Source organism: Protopterus annectens, chromosome 9.part0 (genome assembly GCF_019279795.1).
Source record: "Protopterus annectens isolate FY-2018-M chromosome 9.part0, PAN1.0, whole genome shotgun sequence".
NCBI lineage: Eukaryota > Metazoa > Chordata > Ceratodontiformes > Protopteridae > Protopterus > Protopterus annectens.
Genome location: NC_056743.1, coordinates 660,667,076 through 660,688,627, shown reverse-complemented (window position 1 = coordinate 660,688,627; position 21,552 = coordinate 660,667,076). Strand labels below are relative to the sequence as shown.

The 21,552-nt window shown below is 34.5% G+C and overlaps 1 long non-coding RNA gene across 1 annotated transcript in view; it reads left to right on the top strand.

Moving 5' to 3' along the window:
• Positions 1-9,747: 9,747 nt before the first annotated feature.
• Positions 9,748-21,552, top strand: part of LOC122810893 — a 30,507-nt gene continuing 18,702 nt past the window's right edge. The window contains exons 1-2 of the long non-coding RNA XR_006366143.1: positions 9,748-9,803; positions 18,480-18,545. This is a non-coding gene — a long non-coding RNA (uncharacterized LOC122810893). The remainder of the gene's footprint in view (positions 9,804-18,479; positions 18,546-21,552) is intronic.

Genomic DNA, 21,552 nt, shown 5'->3' with positions numbered 1-21,552 from the left:
ACTTAAAAAGTCAGCAGTAGTTTTATAGCAAGCTTCTAGATCTTTTCTAGGTTCTGATTAGCAAAAGAATCTCAACATTTTAATAAGGTAGGTCATTCCTGATCATTAGCAGATACATTAAACTGTTAGATGTTTTATTGTTCATTTGTGTAGCACATCTTTCAACAAGATATTGGAAAAGTCAAATCTCTAGCACATTGTTACATAGACCTCTTTTTTGTTTGTTCTTTAGGCAAATAACACATCTAGTATGGTGCATCCAGAGATATCAGGTAAGTACCTCTGAAAAGCCACACCAAGCCATTTGGACGATGATCTAGAAAGAGTTGAAAAACTACTGTTTCTCAGAAAAAAATAGATGAATGGTGTGTATGCGCACATGAGCAAATGATTCTGTTTATGCATATGGGTGTGTGTGTGTGTGTGTGTGTGTGTGTGTGTGTGTGTGTGTGTGTGTGTGTGTGTGTGTGTGTGTGTGCAAAATACCAAAACAGTTGATGCTTTCAACCATACCTGCTATGTTGTGACAGAACTTCTAATTCCTAACCAGTAGTAGAAAAGGAAAAAGCTGTTAGATTGGACTGGTAAAATGTGGCAGGAATTTAAGGGCTCACGGCACATTGGAAATATCAGGCACATGGTGATAAATTTCTCTGGTGTTAGCATTTATGTAATGAATCCTATAGCAGTTATCCTTTCAAATTACTAAGAATATAATAATCTCACATATTCATAATCATAATGTTCATTTAGAGGGCACCTGCTACAGTTTTTTTTTTCTTGTCCCAGATTAATTAATAAGGTTACTTTTTATTTAATCCTCTGGATCACCTCCATGACAGTCTACTTGTTTTTAATACAGATTTTTTAATTTTTTTATTTTATTTGCACTTTGTTGATTGGGTTAGTTCTACTAGGCCAACGGCCTCTTTTAAGGGGAGACCTGAGGTGGTATTCATAGTGATTAGGGGAAGTTTGTATAAGACATTGGGGAACTTCTCCTACTTTTTTTTTGATAAATGCCATGAGATCATTCACATCCTCCTGAGCTACCAACAATGCAGGCAGAAGGGAGCATCAGTTTAATGGTTCATCTGAAAGATGGCACATTCCGGTGTGTTTCACCCTCCTTATGCTATTCCCATGGTAGGGGAATGGAGCCCCCTGAACTAAAGGCAAGTGTGTTATCTATCGAGTCACTGACACATCATTATAGCTGCTTCATAAGATGTTAATTTTAGTTGTGTGGAGTGTGCTGTAATATAATGAAAAAAAACAGTTAAATGCACTGAGTTTTCTTACACTTTGGTATAGGAAATCAATGGCCTGGAAAACCACAGCAGGAACAAAAGAAATACGGCATACGGTATGGCCAAACTACTACTTGCAGGTGACTTGTACATCTGTTGGGACATTATGCCTTGTTACTGAAATTCTAATCATGACAGATGGAGTGGGAGGGGGCATTATAGCTCATTGGAATGATCTCTCTACTTGCCAAGTGTGACTGAGCTTTACTATTTTGCAGAAATAGGAGATATGTGATTTGCTTAAGCAGATAATGAATATAAATTGTTAGAGAAGAACTGTACACAGCATATTGCTCATGGAAACACACACAGAGCTGGCTGAACATTATATTAGCACCATGGTAGCCACTGATGGGAATCAGCATGGTTAACAGCTGTAATAGCAAAAAAAAAATAAAAATACTGTAGGAAACAGTTTAAGTGAGCAATCCAGTAGACCAACAGACTACCTGAAGTTATTTGTCTAGAAATTTGTTTGACAGACTTGTTTAGAATAAATCACAAGGTCAGCAAAACAGACCCATATTTATTAAATACAAAACAACACTCTAGTGCCTTGGCTAAAAAGCCTTCCAGGAATAGCAAACACTTAAAACCATTCATATAAATGCAAACCATTCTTATAAATACAAAAAACTAAACAATCAATTACATAATTATACAATCAGCCAAACAAGTGAAGTAAAACACTGGGCGGCACAGTGGTACAGCGGTTAACATTGTCACCTCACAGCAAGAGGTTCACCGGTTCGATTCTCGGCTGAGGTGCCTTCTGTGTGGAGTTTGCATGTTCTCCCTGTGTTCGCGTGGGTTTTCTCCGGGTACTCCGGTTTCCTCCCACATTCCAAAGACATGCATCTGGAGCATTTCTCCCCGGGCCTCCGCTGAAAACAGGCTCTGTGGAACCTAGTCGGACTTTCCCGGTCAACAAATGATAAATAAAAAAAATAAAAAAATTAATTTCCTGATTCAGACCACTGGGGACAGAATACCACATTTTAAAATATACATGGATATAATAATTTATTTTTAAATGTTTTATCACTAATAAAAAAAAAACATTACTAACTTTCTCCAAAATAGAAGCCTCTAAAACAGAAAAGTCAGAGTTATGGAAAGATTTAAAATGAGCAGTAGGGCTCTTCAATTTACCATGTTTAATCTATCTAATATGTTCCTGTAATCTAGTTTAACATTTTTGATTGCTTTCCCCAATGTAAAACAAATCACAGGGGGGTCTCAAAATATAAATAATGCCCTCAGAATTACTATTTAATCTATCTAAAGCATCAAAACTGATGCCATTAATAAAGGGAAAAGACCTCACAACATTAACACAGGAGGAGCAATTACCACAAGAAAAAGTAACCTTGTCAGTCAAAGAAGTAGTTAACAATGCCTCAGGTAGATCAAAAGAACTGCGAACCAAAAAATCCTTAAGGCTTCTACCCCTTCTATATGAAATACTAGGTTGATTATACAACAACGCAGATAGCTCTTTACTTTTCAGTACATAACCCCAATAATATTTAACTAAAGAAACAACCTCATCACTAAAACAAGAAAAAGTAGTCAAAAATATAAATTTTTCTTAGTTCTGGCATTAGTAACATTAATGTTCTTATTACTACACTTAACTCAACCATCCAACCCATAAACAAGAGAAATTATGCAAACTTTCAATAGCTGATGTATCCTGGGTTCACCATATTAAGAGCTGATTCAACCAAAAAAAATTATAACCCCTAGAAATAAACATTTCAGAAGTTCTAAGAATCTGCTGTCCCCAGTCCTCAGCATTATTACACAGTCTCTTAAGTCTAACAAATTCACCATATGGTAGAGAGGACAGTAGGTGGGGGGATGGCAACTAGTACCATGTAAAAACTGTCCCCCATCAACAAATTTCTGATGAACTGATGTCCTTAGAAAACCATTACTACAAATAAATTAATATCCAAAAAGAAACATCTGTATGGCATTGGAGGCCCTCAAAAAAGAAACCAAAATGATTATAATTTAAAAATTCATAAAACATTAATACACATTCACTACCCCTCTTACAAATAAAAATCAAATCATCAATAAAACGGTAATACTTTACCACAACATTTTTGAAAAAATGATGCCTATAGATATATTCAGCCTCAAATAGACTCATAGACAAATTAGCGTACATATGGCCAAAAGATGTCTCCATTGCTGTTCCCTGCAACTGATGATAAATATTATCATTAAAAGTAAAATAGTTGTGTAGTGTGCATTAAACAAAAATAAAGTAAATTCAGAATATAACAAGACAATGATGAATCCCCCAAAAAGTATTGTACAGCATCCATACCAAAACTATGCTTAATATTAGTGTAAAGACTTTTAATAACAAGTGTTATAAAATTCATATTATCAGTCCATTCAAAATTCAATAGTTTGTTCAAAAACTCACTACTATCCTTAATATGTGGTGGAAGTTTATTAACATATTGATAAAAATATTCATGTAAAAAAAGACCAATATTATACGAAAAATATCTTCAACAAGCTGAGACTATAGGACGTCCCGGGGGTTATGGGTATCTTTATGAATTTTAGGGAAACAGTAAAATTAACCCAATTTAAAATGTTCTGCATTAAATTTTTCCTCACTGTCTCCCTTAGTAAAATAACCCAAACACCACCCTTTAAACAGTAAGTCACTAATGGCTAACCTGAATGCATCAAAACTAACTTGATCATAAACTTCCCTATTGTCCAAATGATCTATACACATTCTTAAATAATGTCTAGCATCCATAATCACAATTGTATTGCCTTTATCAGATGGTTTGATGATCATTTTTTTTTGTTTACTTAACCACTGTAAATCTTTCCATACATTTTTAGATATGTTAAAAGACAACTTACATCTATTCCTATTAAAACAACTGTAAGCTTTTTCAACCCTAAAATTCAGCATGCCAGAAAACTGTTGAATAACTTCAGGTTTAAAAGGTGGTAAATATGTAGACTTCTTTTTGATACTATCCATATTCAGCAGACAATAACCACTGATAACTGTACTGTCCCCGGGTCAGAAATACATAAATAGAAACTCTCCTTACTCTCATTAAAACTTTCATCTAGCACATTAACACAAGAAGCATCAACGTTACTGAACATACTTAAGTGTACATTAAGTGTAATTTATGAACTAGTTTAAAAATATCACATTTTAAAATGTGCAAATGTGGAAGCACTGTAGGTACAAACTTAAGTCCACAATTCAGAACTAACAATTGAGAATCAGATAGAGAAAAAACAGAAATATTTATAACCAAAGAAACAAAGTCATTAATACCGTTTACTCTTTTTGTGCTGAAATTGTCCATCCCTTGCTGCTGTCATGCTGCCGGTCTCATAATTATTCCATTTTCGTTTTTTCCCACTGTGTAAATTTCGTCCATCCTTAGATTAGCCCTGGGCTTCTGAAACTTAATTTCAATTATGTCCAAAAGGATCCTGTACAGGTGGTAGTGGAGGATAAGAGTGACTGTCACTATCCACATCACTGGAAGCAGCCATACTATATGAAGAAGCAAAAGAAACCATCTTGCTTCTAACACTTCCTTTTATCTTACGATGACGTAAACCCGGGGAACCTGCCTTCTGAGTGATCTTCCACAAGAAGGCATGATTATGTTCATAATCCTGGAGGTCTCTTCTTAATTTAACCATTTTTTATTAACCAAATCCAGTTTATACTGTTTCAATTTCTCATTAGTGTCACATAAATACTGATCGATAAAGGAAGGAGATAAATAAGTACTCAGTTCAACACAGACTGCATTCACCTCAGTCTTCAATTTACGTTATTTGACCCCATCTCTTTCAATGAGTATATTGATCCATTATTCAGCACGGTGATGTGCCACTGCTAACCACTTCCATTGAAACTTCCTATTCTTCTCATCAGTCAAATCAAAAGGAGATGAGGGAGATGTAAAGGCTCTTAAGCCTCTGGGAGTGATGTCCAGTTCCACATAAAGTTTTAAACCAAGCAAACCCAGGTGAATGGCCGTTTCTTTAAATAGTAATTCTCAAGTTTATTCAACTAAGTATGAGACTCCTTTGGTAACACAATAGAATGCTGACCAACATTATTGAATGGATTATCCATTCTCTTGTTCTCTTGTTATGCTTCTGTCCCAAAGAGCAGGCACAGTTCTCATATTGCCAGTTACATCCAAACGTTCATTATTACCTTCATTCCCAGTTATAATAAAACTATCAAGCGTTCTTTGACTATGATCAGTGATTTCTTCTCTAAATATCTGAGTTAAACAAAGGAGGACTGTTCACTGGCATTAAGAGCAATTAATACTGATCACAAAAAAATAAAATAGAATAGGTTCATAGATTGGTACTAGGCTATCGGCCCTAGGGCCTATACAAGCATAGCCATAACAACTCCCTGGCTATTTCTTCCCACAATATTTACTTCCATGGACCCCTGTCTAGCAGGGTGACTGACTTGAGCCCCGGGATGAATTTCCTATCTCCCATCCAATTTTCAAGGTTCCTTTTGAAGAGGGCCAAAGAGGTGCTCTGCTTGATATGTATGGGTAGTCTATTTCAGAGTCTGGGGAGTCTCTGGTTCAGAAACCTATCCCTCCAGCATGTCTTGTTCATTGTGATGACAAGGTTTAGATTCCTGGAGCATGTGGCTCTGAAGGATTTGGATTTCTTTAAGTGTAGTATGTCCAAGAGCTCTGGGTTTGACATGGCCTTGTATGTTAAGCAGAGATCACTTCTGAGTAGACGATATGCCAGAGAGTATAGCTGGAGGTTTTTTTTAGATGGTCAGCATAGGGCATCTGCTTTAGGCCTGTGATTCTTTTAGTGAGGTATTTCTGTGGCCTTTCCAATTGTTGCAGATGTCTTGAGAGGTACATACCAAATGGGGCATTGTATTCTATAATGTGTCTAATGAGGGATGAGTACAGTGGGACAATGACCTCCTTTTTTCTGGATGAAAAGCCCTTAGTGATAAGGTACATAGAAGGATTTCCTGACTGTTGAGGCAATGTGGTTATCGAAGGTGAGACCACTGTTCACCTGTGTCCCTAAGTCTCTTATCACGCTTTCAGTGTTTAGTGTACTGCCACCTATGTGGTATTTCACGGGTACATGTTTTTTCCTGAAGATAATAACTATAAATTTCTTGGCATTGAGCTTGAGCCCATGGCTCTGGCACCAACCATCTGTTTCTGTAAGGCCCTTTTGTAGAATATCCACATCATTTTGGGATTCATTAATGGCTCCCAGTTTGCAGTCATCTGCAAACTTTGTTAGCCAGAGTCCCTTAATGTTGGTTGTACTTCAGAGAAGTAGATGCCAAACAAGAGCAGTCCCAGGACTGAACCCTAAGGTACTCCACTTGTCACTTGTCTGGAGATGGATTTGGAGTCGGCTACTTTTACAGTGTGGGTTCTGTCAGTAAGCCAGTTGGCAACCCATCGAGTGATGTAGGGATTAATGCCCAGCTTAGTAAGTTTATCTATGATTCCAGAGTGGGAGATGATGTCGAAGGCCTTGGTGAGTACCAGATAGGCTGTGTGGACTGCCTTACCCTTGTCCACAGCTCTGAAGACTGATTCAAAGAAGTCAATCAGGTTCAGGAGACAAGATCGGCTCTTCATGAAACCAAACTGGGTGGGTCCAGTGTTTGAAGGTTGCCAATGTCTTTGTTTATAAGTTCCATGATAATACTTTCCATGGCCTTGCAGATCAGGCTCATCAGACTGATGGGGCAGTAGTTCCCAGGATCCAAGGTGGCTCCCCCTTGTGGAATGGGATAACTGTAGCTGTGCACCACTCAGTGGGCATGAAGCCAGACCACAAGGTCAGCAAAACAGACACAAATTTATTAAATACAAAACAACACTCTAGCACCTCATCTAAAAAGCCTTCCAGGAGTAACAAACACTTGAAACCAATCATGTAAATACAAAAAAACTAAACAATCAATTACATAATTATCCAATCAGACAAACAAACTGAAGTAAAACATTCCATTTAATTTCCTTATTCAGACCACCAGGGGGCAGAGTACCAGATTTTAAAATATATAGATTCTTTATATAATAATTTATTTTTAAACGTTTCATCAGTAAAAAAAAACAAAAACATTACTAACTTTCTCCAAAACAGAAGCCTGTAAAACAGAAAAGTCAGAGTTATGGAAAGATTTAAAATATTGGGCAATAGGGCTCTCCACTTTACCATGTTTAATATATCTAATATGTTCCTGTAAACTAGTTTTACATTTTTATTTGCTTTCCCCAATGTAAAACAAATCACAGGGGCATCTCAAAATATAAATAATGCCCTCAGAATTACAGTTAAATCTATCTAAAACATCAAAACAGATGCCATTAAAAAAGGGAAAAGACCTCACAACATTAACACAGGAGCAACAATTGCCACAAGGAAAAGTACTTTGATGTAGACTTGTTTATACTGCAGAACTGGAAGCATTTTCCATAACTGTCTCACTGCTTGGTTGAGTACATCTGGTGTTTGGACAAATAATTATATGGGAATCATATGGGTATGTGATCCAACGTGGGTCAGCATGATAATTTGAAATACTTTATTTTCAGTTGGAAAAAAGACCATTTTTAAGTCAGATATTTCCAAGACACCTTAGTATGCAAACAATCTTGGGTAAAAAGCAGTTGTCAGCAGATAAACAAAGCTGAGGCTCTTTGTATTGAAGTTTTTCTAGTAACTGGTACAGCAGGATCTCTGGAGGTCTTCCTATCACAGATGGTTTCCACCATTTCTTGTTTGTGTTTATCACAGTTTGCTTCTAATATGGTAGTGCTCTCTCTTTTGTTAGGTAAAACCAGTTATCTTATACCTGGACATGAACACACACACGTGATACAATATAACCTACTGGGCATTTTGTGTTCAATTCAATGTTATCATGCAATCACTGTAAAATCCCACTAGATAGTTTGGCTGTCTAGTACATTTTACCATAGTAATAGCAACCTCAGCAACTGGAAAAATGGCCAGTAAATCAAGTAATTATGGCAATAATTATAACACTGTAGTCAGTGAAATATTATTAAAAAAAAAAGATTTCCTAGCCATAACAGTTCTGCTTAAGTATTAATTCAACTGATAACCATAGCAGTTTTGTTTAAGTATTTAGTATTTTTTTTTTTTTGCATTTGAGTCACTATCCATTTCTCCATTAAATTTGATTACTTTAACAATACTTAATTGTTTTCTTCTGCAGTGTTTCATATGGCTTGTTTTATTGAATTGCTAACATTAATTGTATTTATTCATTAAATGTACAATGTTCAGGATTAAGCATTTTATATCCTTAAATAAATTAAAAATAGGTTCTACTACAAGTGCTCTTGCTTGCAGGCACTTGCTTAAAAATGTAAGTGCTCTAACTCCCACTAGACTAATATATCATAACTGTTTAGCCTCCCAATACCCGATGCTATAAAACTGTTTAGGCCTACCAGAGCCAGAACTCTAACCCTAAAACTCTTAACCATTTCCTAATCCATGTCCTCAGTCTCTTACCCCCCTCCAAAATATGAGCTCCCTGATGGCTTTTAAACCCTAAAACTCTAATTCAGCACCCCAAACCTAAGACTCTCTTTCTGTTCTCTAAACTTAAGACTGCCTTCCTACTCCCTATCCATAAAACTCATTTTCACTCCATTACCCCAAAACTCCCTTCATGCTCCTTAACCCTAAATCTCCCAACCCACTCCCTAAATGTAAAAATCCCTTCCTGCTCCCTAAATCTAAAACTTCCCTTCAACTCCTTAATCCAAAAACTCCCCTGCTGCACCCAGAATTTAAATTTCCTTTCCAATCATTGCCGTAATGTACAATCCCACCCCCTAATCCCTTACCAACTGCTTCCTGAACTGATATTCAAGTTTGAGGGCGAATCTCAGTCTACATGGTGACAAGATGACTGAGTACTTGGATTCAAGACAGCAGTAGAACCAAAAAACAGAAGCATGAATACATAGATACATACTTTTGTAGGGCTGGAGTGTGTATGGTCTATATACTTTGGTTGTAGGATAAAATAATTTACAAATATTTTGTATTTATTTTTCTCTTCTTTTAAAAGTTTTAAAAGTTAGTCCTCCTGGCAATTTCATCTTATAAAGAATATTCTACTTTTGAAACTTTGCATTCTGCAACAGCTGCTTATACTGTTTCTGCCTATCAATAACATGTGCAAGTGCATTATTAAATGAATTAAAATTTATTTATATTATTTCATGGATATATAAATAGATAAAAGTCATATTGCTTGACATTTACTTCCTTTTCTCCTTTTATATTCATGAATCTGGTACATAGAACAGTGTTAGTGCTACAGAATTGTTAATATTGTCATCTGCTTTGATTTAGATAATACAGCATCTTATGTGAGACAACCAGAGTCGTCGTCATACACATCTAGTGGTGAGTAAATGTTCACACAATGTTATCTGCATATTTACAACCACAACTTTTCCTTAACCTACAAAATGATATACATTTCAATTTTTTGGATTAACAAAAAGAGTCATTGATTGATCTATTGATTAATTATCTGGTTGATAGCCTGACCTGATGGCCCTTCTCAGTCAAGACCTGTAAAGTAAAGTCAAGCAGCTATTTTGTACCATAACGTTCTTTAAGCATACAGGTATACAACCAATATTTTCTTATAGCTAACTGGACTTCCAAACAGCAGAGAAAGAGTACACTGAAACTTCTATATCACAAGTGAGCTTACATTAGATCAGTAGGATTATGCCTGAGATAGGTCATTTGAATACCTGTCAACCTGTGGCCCATAAAAATAGGTAAAAAAAGCTCTTGAAAAGTAGGTACATCTAGACAAAAAGCTAGGAACTTAATTAGCATAAAATGTGCAAACCGAATAACACAAAACTCTACTTATTCCAACTGGGAATGTAGGATATTACCCAAACACAAGATTAAAAAGTGTGAGTGATAAAACCTGTGTATAAATATAAATGTGTTATCAAAAACACAACATAAAATCTGTAGTCTTTAATGAATGTTATTGCAAAAATCTACCTTGCAAAGTCATTTATTTTTATTTCTGAAAAAGAGTTGCCGTGCCATTGCATTATTGTTGTCACTAATATGCTGGTCAGGTGGTCTAATTTCCCGTGTGCTAAAACATCTTCAAAACTGGGTGAATTCAGAAAAGTTTGAGAATGTAAAAATCAAACTTGAAAAGAGGAAAGCATCTCGAGAATGGATACAATTATTCAGAACATCATGTGAAGGTGTAAATCATTTTTGAAAATAGGAATATCCATCCAGAACTGGTTTGTGTTGAGACCTGTTATCATTTATGAATGTTCATTCTCTGTTACAAAAAAGAAGGAATGTTTTGCATTGTTAAATATGGTTAAAACAGGCCAACTAAGATTAATTTTTACAAACTGAAGAAGGGTAAAACATATGCCCAGCACAGAAACTTTACATAACTGTACTGTGTTTTAAATAAAAAAAATAACAGTCCCAAGTGCTAGGGGTAGATTTTGGTTTAAGACTACTGGAGTAGTACCAAAAGATAAATTAGACATGTTTCTGAGGCACTTATTGGAGGCTTCAGAGTTTAGATACAAGAGCAGATTTTCAACCAAACATTATTTATTTAGTTATTGCTAACTAGATGGGTAGGTGTACTGATCAAAATGGACCTATTTCAGAAACAATGTATTCACAAGTTAACAGTGTTAAAAATAACCACACTTGCAAGTTACCTTTGCAGAATAAAAAATGTTTTAAGAGAATGTGCAGAATATGAAGTTCAATGCTGAATTTGTATAAGAGTTTGATGAAGCTTGTTCTAGGAAAGCATTATATGCAAGACTATTAAAGATATACACAGGTATTTAAGACAATTCTTTAACAGGCAACACACATGTACGTGTGCACACACACTCACACACTCACACTCACACACACACACAACATACACACACACAGTCAGGTACATCATTTTGAAGCATCACTTAGTAGCAGCCAAACATGTAACCCTAGTTCCTGAGAGCAGCCAAACATGTAACCCTAGTTCCTGAGAGCAGCCAAACATCTAACCCCAGTTCCTGAGAGCAGCCAAACATCTAACCCCAGTTCCTCAGAGCAGCCAAACATCTAACCCCAGTTCCTCAGAGCAGCCAAACATCTATTCCCAGTTCATCCACTTCACTCTTGCAGTCATTCAGGTACTCAGCACTTACCCTTCCAAATGGACCTTATCCTAACTAGATCCTAGACTTAAAATTAGTAGCAATTTCATGCTAACTGGATCCCAGACTTAAAATTAGTAGCAATTTATTTCATATCTCTGCTTTCTAATGGATTTTTTTATACCTGAATTAATATTCACTTACAATATACAAAACTGTAAACCATAAACATGCTATTTTCAATTTTGCTTTTATGGTTAACAAACTATAGAAATGTTTTATCAGGCGGAGAAATGTGTATGCTTTTAAATAAATCTGTGTTAATCATTTACAAACATTATAGCGTTGTCGCCTCACAGTAAGACGTTGTCCTGTTCGATTCTCAGCTAAAGCGTCTTCTGTGTGGAGACATGCATGAATGGGCATACCTTCATTGAAGGTTGGTGCATCAGAGATGGCAACTCGGCACGTAAAAATCTACTGCCAATCATTAGCGGATCGGAGTTCCGCTGTGGCGAAAGACACAGCAGCATAAAATATGTATTTTAGTGAGGAGTGAAACATATCTTTTACTTCCACGTAACATGCAGATGAATATAGATTCACATAATTCATATTAGTTTCACTTCCATCTCTGTCCTTTGACCTCGAGGATCACCTTGATTTGAAAGTTTAATAACATTCTAATAATATCTAAATCAGCAATCCTCAAAACTGGTACAGTATTAACATGATTATCAAAAACATAGTTTTGCAAATCAGGCTTCTGTATGATGAACTCAATGTCTTTTTCACTTTTGTTTCTCTCTCTTATTTCCTGATTATTGTTAGAGACAAAAACTCAAACAAAAGGAACAGGAAGTCAAACAGCCAAAATGATTTATATTTAAACTTCCTGCTCTATTTGCTGAGTGACTCATATACTTTTAATCATCTGTATAATAGTTTTCTTCTCTTTTTTTGTAACAAAGCACAACATGAGTAGTACTATATCCTTACACATTTCCACTTTTAACCTCATTTCTTCAGCTTTACATTCTTTTCTGCAGATTTCTTTTGTGTACAATCAAGAAGTCTAACAAAACTGACATTTTGAGTTTATAAGGCTGAGTAAAGTACTGCTACACTTAAATACTAAGTGATTTCTCTGCAATATCTAAGGCAAATTAGGAATTTAAAATAATTAGTTTCAAGAATACAGTGGCAAAAGAATTATGGGAGTAAAATGCAAACAAAAATAAACAGGGATATTAAACTAAAGTGTCTGTGTTAGTGTTTGTCCCGCTATGGTTACTTATGACTCATTTTGCTAACTTATTTTCCTATACCTACTTTGTCCCATTTAAGGCAATAGGGGTCCCAGATTCTTTCCTAGAATTCATTTGGCCTAAGTTAGAGACTCATTCTTGTAAAGGATTCAGGACTGCTGCAGAATTGATACAGATGCCCACACAAACACACACACATGCACATGGCCCAATATACATATATGAATGTGTGTGTGTGTGTGTGTATATATATATATATATATATATATATATATATATATATATATATATATGAGTGTGTGTATGTGTGTGTGTATGTATGTATATATATATATATATATATATATATGTGTGTGTGTGTGTGTGTGTGTGTGTGTGTGTGTGTATGTATATATATATATATATATATATATATATATATATATATATACACACACACACACACACAATTTAGAAGCACACCAAAAAAATCTATATAGACAGGCAAGCAGGGCATTTAGAATGAACACAATAGGCATCCAGTTTAAGAAAAAAACTAGAGAACAAATGCTGTAAGAAAGGATTGCTACAATCAATAAATAAATAAATAACTACCTGCTGCCTCACTGTGGCATGACTAAGGCTAAGAACAACATGCAAATTTGATTCTGTTAATCAGGGGCTTATTCAGCTGAATTATGTTTGCTTTAGCCATATGTTAATTATGAGCACCTTACAGCAGAAGGAATACATGTATTTGTAATCGAGTATTTGATTAATAGACAGTCACATAATGAAATAACTGGAAGAAGTGCCATGAATTATAACAGCCTCAAAAGAATGATGGATGACAGATATGCAGGCATTTTAGACATTCAGTGGTGGGCCCCATGCACACACACACCTAAGCAGCTTTTAGATGCTAGCTATAAGGCATTGCAACATTTTGCACAAAAACATAATTTCAAAGTCTGGCTGGAAAACTTTACCATTTCTCAATATTTCCACACCAGTTTTCAGTATACCATATGTGACTTCCCACCTCCTGAATCATGCAGTACTTGTTTTTGCAGTTCAGTGCAAAATACCACTCACATACATCATCAAAAATGATTCCTCCTGAAAGAATTATGAAATGAAACTTGAGGCATGGTGTAAGGCTGCAAGTTTTCTGCACCATTGTCACATGCTCGGTCAGGTGCTGTCATCTTTCAGTCCACACTGCTGTCCAAAATAATAATAACCGGAGGGCAATTAACCTTAACATCATATAGCAAACCCACTCTCATGTCTTGGCTATATGTAATGCTGACCACACTCAATTACGCTTTACACTATAAAGCTACAAGCAGAGTTACAGTAACTGGCCTTTCCAGAGATTCTGTGCTTTTCTGGGATTCACCCCCCTTCACTCTCATCCCACTGCATTACTCATGGTATTACTAATATCTATCATGGAATGTTCTGTAACTAATATTTCTAATATTATGAAAAGTCCCTCTTGGATTACTGATGATGTTCAATATAGTCATGAATTGGACTCCATGCACGTGAATGTAATTGTTCCATTTCATAAAAATTAGACTTAATATTTACAAGTATTTACGAAAAAAAGTTGTACATATGCAAGAACCAAGCATAATTACACAACTGCAACATAATTGTTGACCTTCTCAAATAATTTTAAAAATAATGCAGTGACTCCAATTTCACCTGTTCCTAAGTAAGTTGACAACATCAAAATCTAGTGTACCATTATAGAGTGGCATGTCTATAAAGGCACTATTAAACAAAAGTTAGACAAAGTATCTATCCGAAAACCCCAAACAAGAACATTTATTTACCTTTTAAAAATAAGATTGTAAAAAAAAAAAAAACACTCAATGTTGAGGTAGACTTTCAAAGTGGTGCATTAATATACAAGGATAAACTGCAAAACAAGAGTTTATACTTATAGTACTAAATCTAAAGCCTGACAAAACTGTAATTTAAATTTTTAAGGCAGATTTGTAACTAAAACCTTTTGCCGCAACAATAACAGAGTTACTTACATTAATTAACATGCAGGGTTTGATGAGACAGTTGCCTCTTACAATTAAAATTGCAATATCTAGCTGTGAAGACATCAGTACTATTTTATTATTACTGCATAACATAAGCAGTGATATAGCACAGACTGATTACATGTAACATAATAAATAAGCAAATTATATTTGTATTTATTTATTTATTTAAATTTTGTTTACCAGGAAGGTCCGACATGGAACAAAGCAAATTTTCAGCAAAGGCCTGGGGAGAAACACTCCAGATGCATGACTTTGAATTAAAAGTGCATTTATAGTAACAAAAAAGCCTGTCTGAGCAAGGGAAGTAAACATTTCAGACTTGCTTTTCGCCTATCTTTGGTAGTTCTTTCAATGTCCATATTTGAGATTACTCCTCTTGTTTCCGGGATCCTTATGACAACGGCAGCTTCCTAGTGCTGTGCATTTATATGAATCTTTCATTCAGGTTATAATTGCATGTGCTAAATTGTTATTAATACTGAAGTGCATACTGGTAACAGTCAAAGCAACCACTGCTGAGTGAGGATACAAGACCAGTTTCACTCTTAAAAAACAAAAGAAAAGAAGGATTGTGCTGTACTCAGCAAAGCATGCACCATATGGAACACTTACTTTGATAGCTCCTTACTTGTCAGACATTCTTTAGCACAGCAAAAAATGCAGGTATACATGGGGAAAATACAATTAAGATTATTTATAATAAAAATGAACATAGAAAAGAAGTGAAATAACACATCCTGTTTTGCAGATATATTAATACCCATCAGAGTGGACATTACTGGGGAATATCATATCTTCCATGTACAATGAGTCCCTCTGGCTGTGGCACTGGGCCTTAGGACACCTCTGGGGTGGTCTGCGATTACCTAGTAACCACCATGTTAGATATAACTATATTCATGTCAAACTACATTCATCTTGGGTGCAGGGATTATTTTCATCAACATAAACTAAAAACATATATTTATTTTACCTCCTTTACTTAACTGACACTTTAATGTTTCAAAAATATGCAAATGTTCATTTGATAACTATGGTAAGATATGGTCGAGTATGTAGCTGGTATACAGTTATTACAATACGTCCATGGTTAGAAGTCACAGACCCTTCTCGACTCATGCTTCTCAGCAATGAGCAATGGGCACGTAAGGAAACACAGCACAAAGAAACATCCACAATCCAGGCCATTATGTGTAGTATGTTCACATTATTCTGATACAAGCCTAGGCAACTTGAGTCAGGTTTCGACACTATGCAACAAATTTTTCTCATAAATGGACAAAGTTAAAAGCAGTATAAAAGAAAACATAGCTGATACATAGCATGACCTAGTTGAGACATATTGTACAGCTCAGTAATGTATATGAGTAGTACAACAGTTATGAGCTTAGATGGGCTTAAAAAAGAAGAAAGTCATCTGGAAGTTTGCATCTGTGGTAGTATGACATTTATATGGTGGTAAAGTATGCAATATATAAAACTGCCTGAAAAGCAGGTCAGTTAGTCAAAAGCAAGTTTTATGAATGACCAAAATAGCCAAAAATTCATTCAGTTTTCTCACCAGTAGACATATTGTGGTAGGGAATAAATTCAACTTTCAGACACCTAAGGTTGAATTTTCAGCCTGCTTGCAGAAAATCAAAAATTCAAAGAGATAGTGCTCACCTGAGTAATGTACTCCTGTGGGTATATTTATTAAGGGGATTGATATGGGGGAATTTATTCCATCCCCTAAGCTACATTTTATTAAGGGAGATTGATACAGGGGGATTTATCATATACACTGAGCTGCAGAAACTTCAAAGCTGTTTATAATAAGTAATGGGATATAGGAGGCAGTGCCCTACTATGTGGAAGGCACAGGAGGTTTTGCCATTTACAGCAAATACTGAAATTAAAAAAAACGAGTTGTTTGTGTTTTGAAGTAGCTGAGTGACATGCCAGGTACATTTTTCTTTTGTTTTCGGTTGTAGTTTGATTTATTTTTATTTTGTATACTTTATAGGGAATCATTTTTTGCAAGTCCTATATCAGGCCACCTCCACAGCATAGAAGCCTTTACCCATGACCCAATACCTGACCTATACACTGGAAGAACCACCTGTGAGAGGAGTTGGGAATGAGAAAGTGAAACTGACTTATCTTGGAGCAGGTGGGGGTTGAGGGGTAACCTAGTCTGCAGCACTGATGCTACCCGTCAGAAGCCATGTGATAAAACACTCAGGGTAGAAGTCCAAATAACATAATTCACTTGCCAAGCAGCATTTTACATTACAACTAGATTTTCAGGTCTTTAATATTACCCTAGTGAAGTGTCCATGCTTCTAAACTATCAGTGGGAGGGATGGCTAAATCCTCATTGTTCAGAAGCATGGGTGAGTTACTTCAGTCTCTGAGTCTCTGTTTCTGTACCTAGTGCCTCTAGCCAAAAAGACTTGATAGTCACATGAGTCTAAAGACCCAAAAAGACATTTAAAAAAGGAGAGAGTTATACCATGATGATATTGTCTACACTAACCTTACAATGCTGACAAATGTTACAGAAGGGAAGTTCATGAAGGCAGTTTAATAAGGTATATAATATGTTGCAAAGTAATCACAATGAATACTTAGGCACATTCTAGCTACCTAAACTGCATTTTCCTGATGCACTCTGCTCCATAGCCTTGACTAGGAGTGATTCATAAAAATATTTCACTATGTAGGCATGACAGTGAAGCAAGGATCATATCAACTGTACTATAATCAGAGGGGTTGTTGCTGTCTGAGCTTGCAAGCATCATTGTGTTGATGGTAGAACAAGTATTGTAGCAGGCTTGGCTGCACTGTATGGAGCTGTGTTGCCAGAATGTTTTTTTGCTACTATGTGAAGGAGAGTATTTTATTTATTTATTTTCAGATCTGTATGCTAAACAAAATGTCAGCAGGGAAGGCAGAATCACTACACTTCCAAACATAGCATTATCAAATTGTATGCAGTCAGACTCCTGCAGGTTACACCATTGGGACCAACCACTACTCCAGTGCATTTATATGTATCATGTGATCAGGAGTGGGATGAAATTTAACTATTATTTTCCCCAGTGTCACAAGTGGGGTGAATTTAATTTTATTATCTTTCCTGTTGTCAGGAGTGGGATGAAATTAACTTTATTATCTTCCCCATTGTAAGGGGTTGATCTTCCACATTATCAGGAGTGGGGTAAAATTTAACTTTGTCTTTCCTATTGTTTACCAGGTTTTAATAAATCACAAAGAGTTTTTATATGTTATTCTAGCTAGCCCTTCTTTATGATGCATAATGCTTATGAATTTTAACCATAATAAAAGTATGTTCTTTTATCTTATAAATATATTTAACATGAGGAATACTTATTGTAATACTTAAATATGGATGGTGTGGGAGAAAGTGAGTAGGGCAGAAATAAAGAGAATGCGTAAGAGCTCACAAGGTATGAATTTATGTTCAGGTGGCTTTTGTGGACTATCCCTCCTCCAACAATCAGTCATTACTAATTTCTACTATTAGATTATTTCTTTTATCTTACTGTACATTTTTTGAATATACCATGCTAAATAGCTGCATAAATCCAAGTCTGTTTCTTTTCCTAGGAAACACAGAATATTTTCCTTCTGACATAAAGGGAAGCCCAAAACAGCACCAGACTGCCCATGCTGGTAAGATTTTTTTTTTATACAGTAAGCAATGTATTGGACGATAAAGATGTATATGATATATCAGTGCAGATGAAATGTCTACCTACCATCCATATCTCAAGGCATTGTCCTCCAGTGATATAATGGGCTGAATCAGAATGATGGCTAAGATGGTCATCTCTCATGGCACAGAGTTACTATCAAGGCTTTACCTCCCTCACTTCTCCACAAGCTTTTGTACAATCTTCTGTCAGTGGGTCTAAATAAGATTGTATTTCTGCCTGCAGAAACTCTGTGTGTCCCATAAATTTGTGAAACTATACGCTTTTTGCTGAATACCAGATATCTAGCTGTGTTTAGAGTACTAACCTACAGACAAATACGTAGCAACACACCTTCAGAGTGAAAAGGCATTACTTCAGACAGATTAAAATAATTAACTGCCTGATAAATAAATATCAAATTGATTTTACAATATATTAGCAAACAAAGGCCAATATTAAAAGAACTATGACTATGAACATGCTACACTGGCAATTATAAGTTTGGAAAGGACATTTTATTCAGTTTATTAAACATATATATTTAATTCTTTATACCCATATGGACTTCCTTAAAAATGTATTCTATTAGAGAATTCATATAAACGTTTGAAAGCATATATTAAAATTGGATCCTTTTTGTCAGTTGGTTTTAAAATAATAAAACAAAACAAGGTTGCTCTCTTTCCCACTGTTATTTGTACTAGTAATAGAATCATTTGCAAATTATATTATTGGTAATACTACAATTGAAAACTTTAATATAAATGAATTATATCATTCCAGAATACAAATATTTCATGATGATATTCTATTGCCAGTTGGAGATATAAACTACTTATTTAAAGTGATACATGTCTCAGCTAAATTCTTTTAAAAAATTCTAAAAAAGAAATTAACAATGATAAGAGAGACTTTTAATTATTCAAAATTAAATAATTATAGACTTGGATCAATAAAATCTTGTGTTAGATACTTATGAATCATAGACAATGTAGATTCTATTATAGAAAAAAAAAAACTGTAACAACTTAGTTGATGAACGTAAAAATATTACATATTAATGGAATATGTTTTTCCATTGAAGATGGTCTAATGCTTATCAAAATGACATTAGTACCAAAATATTATATATTATTCACTCAAATGCCTTAATACGTTGAAAATAAATAATTAAAAATAAATAATATAGTAAACATTCTATAGTATCCATAAAGACACTAAAAAAATATGTAAATCATATTAAAATACAGAATAAGGGACCAACTAGTTGTCCTAGTATTTAAAGTTCTGCCAGGTACTAATTAGTCATTATGAAACTCAGTGGAAATTAATGCATGCTGCTTTAAGTACTTATTGAACATTAAAATCTGTTTTTCTCTCTTTAGACATTATAAACAATACATTTTTATGGATTATAAAAAATGGTCTCTGCAACAGATTAATAAATTCATACTATAGTAATATATTACTAAACACATTTAGAAATTATATTTGTAAGTATTCCAATGTTAAAAGTGAGTTGCATCTATATTTCCAGTTGCCTACATATGGCTATTTATTGAAAGTAATATAATACAAAGTTAGAATTAAAACATAATACTCTCATAGCCTGGTCAAGATATTTAAATGGTGCAGATATTATAACAACTGGGATTATGTCTAACTATGAACTAGAACACACAAACTTGGTTTTGATTTACAGTATGAGATTAAAAATTGTGGAAAGTAAAACTTTAATGACATAAATTGAAAAAAGGTATCAAAAACTTTTGGAGCATTTTTCCATGTTTATTAATGGAAATGGATACATAAAGTCTTCATTGCCTAAATTACATACATTAATTTTAGAATAAAAGTAAATATAAATTATAGGTACTGGAATTACATTAAGCCATGTGGCCTAAAATAAGTAGATAATAAGACTTGACCTTCAAATCTGTTGGACTAACAACTCATATTTTCTGGAAATTGTTCAAATTATAATATATACAGAGATATATCTTACACTTTGTAGAATTAACAATATGAAAAACAAGTAAAGCAGCTTGGTGGATGTTGTAAGAAAATATTGAAAACTGAGTAGTAACATATACTCTTTCAACATGAGAATGATTAATTACACTGGAAAGATGTCCAGGATTTGTTTAAGACCTTATAAGCTGATAGATGTATACTTTGAGTCACTCTTATTGGCTAATACTCCCTTTTTTGGCTGTATAAATGCATCACAATATCCTCTGTCACCTCAGCTATAAGAAGCAACTGTTGTAAGTCCATAAGCATAAGCAAATATGTTCTAGTAAACTCAGAGCTATTGGTAAAAAAAATAAAATAAAATAAACATAAAAAAACAAACTTTAAATATTGGAAAAACTGAAATTGCTTTTCGGAAAGTATAGATGAAATAGTCAATTAAATGTGATTAAGAAAATGTATGATACATGTCAAGTCAATAAGAGTTATCTAATATATGTCTTATATGCTATTTATAGAACAATATAAATAGTTCCTTTTTTGTGTTGATGAAATAAATAAAACTTACTGGAAAAAAATCTTTTCTTGCATTTGTGCACAAAACAAGCAAGAATGAAATTGTATGTTCTTATCCAACTTGCCTTCTCAATGGCTTACCTAATTCAACATGTTCCTTTTATTTAATGAAATTAAATTTTTAATTAACAAGCAGCCTCAAACTAGATTAATGTATGTAATAAAATATGTGGGTTTAAGTATCAGCACCTCTATCCATGTATTTAGTTAGTTAGCCATTTAATTTTTATTTTTTTACACTTGTATATCTCATTCCTATATTTTACAATATCCATAGCAGTGCAAGATTGATTATTATTGAAGACTATAAATATATATATATATATATATATATATATATATATATATATATATATATGGGTCTCCTTCACATGGTCAACATTTCACAATGTCGAAACCCATATGATCGAGACAATATGATCGACATTTGAAAT